The sequence below is a fragment of the Cupressus sempervirens genome, chromosome 4 (assembly GCF_028749045.1).
Source record: "Cupressus sempervirens isolate cs-2001-9-10 chromosome 4, ASM2874904v1, whole genome shotgun sequence".
Lineage (NCBI taxonomy): Eukaryota > Viridiplantae > Streptophyta > Pinopsida > Cupressales > Cupressaceae > Cupressus > Cupressus sempervirens.
The window spans coordinates 181,148,006-181,150,321 of record NC_143121.1 but is presented as its reverse complement, the minus strand read 5'-3'; positions in this window follow the sequence as shown (position 1 = coordinate 181,150,321).

Here is a 2,316-nt window from a genome sequence, read left to right as displayed (position 1 = left end):
TCATTTAGTGCAGATCGTTTGTACAACTTCAACGGAAAGGGTGTTCAAGATTCATCCATGGATCCTAGCTATGCCCTTCAATTAAAGGGCAAATGTTAAAACTTAATTTATATAGCATAAGACATCCATAAGTTAAAACTTAATTTATAGAGCTTGCACCTCCATAGTTATTTTAGGCATTGTAGGGAACATCCCATTTAGTTTATCAAATGATAAAAAGAATAACGTATTCATGTGTGTTGTTTATCCAAAATTGGTGATATCTTAAGTATGCATATATTCTTTATCATGTGATGGTTACATTACACAATATAAAATTGAATTGAATTTGAACGTATGGAAGGTACATTTGAGAATCTACAATAAATTTTATATTGCATAGAAAGTATGAAAGAATTTTTTATTGATTACATGATACAATGTACAATGTTTATTACATTAGTTTTCAATTGAAAATCAAACTGATTTATATTTCATCCTTTAAGTCTTAACATAATAAATAGATTAAATTATTCAAGATCCACAAATATCATAGGAAGAATATAAAAAACATGTAAACTAAAGTAAAAAAACACTTAAAATACAATAACTCAATCAAGTGATTAAGGTTGAAGGTCACTATCCTTGGAATGAGACTTAGTTCTTGATATGTAAGCTTGATGGTGATCCAGATCTGCATCTTCAAAGTACACATGTAAGGCACAAGGTGATAGAGGGGGGTCAATTCTAAGTGAACTAAGAAATGAATCCTTTATAATTCATTAAATCATCAAATCATTCCATTTGAAACCCCTTTCTACTTGTAGAAATGTCATATTGAAAAAGGATGAAAATGAACAGAGGGAAAAAAATATGAAAGAAAACAATATCTTATGTTATGGAGTAGTTTAAATGTGCATGTACATGTACCGAATTTTTTTTCCTACTAAAGGGATGTATTCATCATCTAATATGAAACATTTTTAACTAACATATTGTTGCATATTTAATGCATATAAATTTTAGGGACATTCAAAGTTTGGATGAAATCTTAATGGTCTAGACAATTGCAGTTTAAACAAGATATGCTACTATTGAAGGGATATATTATAATGACATGAAACCTGCTAGTTTAATTCAAGGAATAAGCATGATAAAGATCATCCAATTCAAATAGCAAGTTCAAAGGAACAACAACTAATTGTTTTAGTGTTTAATTCTGAAATGGTCAAACTATCTCTAAAAATATAGTGAGTGGTGAGGGGTGCTTCCCTTAACACTATAAACACATAACAAAAACAAAGAAACAACAACAATTGCAAGAACAAAATATGGGCTTCTTATTATCACTACAAATGTGGAATTTTTAGAATTTAGATTTACAATATACTAACCTACATGTGCACCTTCATTATAGTAATCTACAAGACAAAGCTATGAACTATCACCTAAAGCTGTACAAGACAATGTTTTGGCATTTCTTAAATAGGCAATTTTATACCACCTCAAAAGGTTCTAGACATTAAAACATAATACTTAGAGCCAATAGACCCTAACAATACATATAAAGTTGGCCAAATACACCTTTGACATTTATTTTGGGCCTTCTGGTTAGCCTAACTTTAGAAGACCATACCTCTCGAACCATTGCTCTGATTGTCTCTTATAGCCAATTTTTAGAAACCTCGGCTTCTAATCTATGGGCTTGGATCTGTGCAAACACCCATTCGTCAATTTTTGGGCCTCATCTAGGCACTTTAAGGCCTCCAACAATGAGCCTAAAGTTTATATACTCAAATTACAAAAAAAAAATCCACAATGAATCCATGAATACACATGATATGGCACTGAGACTCAACTGGTAGGGTGATATATCCAAGAAAAATTCCCACCTCTGTAATTAGGATATTCTAAGCTTATATGACTGACTTACTAAGTAGGAAGCCTCCATAGGTAATAACTCTACATTAAGACAACCCTTATTCAAACAACTAAAATGAAATATTTTGGTGATGCAAGATTACTCTTACACCAAGGATGCTCTTACATCAGACACCTAAGGTAATTTGAGAAGTGACCCTATCACGTCTTAGGTAGTTAGAGGAAAACCAAGAAAATTAACATCCTCCCTTGATAGCCATGATGAATCCTCTAGTGGTCTCCCCTTCCATTTGATTAGGTATTCTTCATAAGTTTTTTTCCTTGTACTTTTGCCAACACGACTATCTAATATCTCCTCCATCTCCTTTATAGTGAAACTAGCTGCTAGAATACTCCATTGTGCTTTTGTAACTTCATCTCCATCACCTCCTTCATTATACGCTATCAAATCTGAAA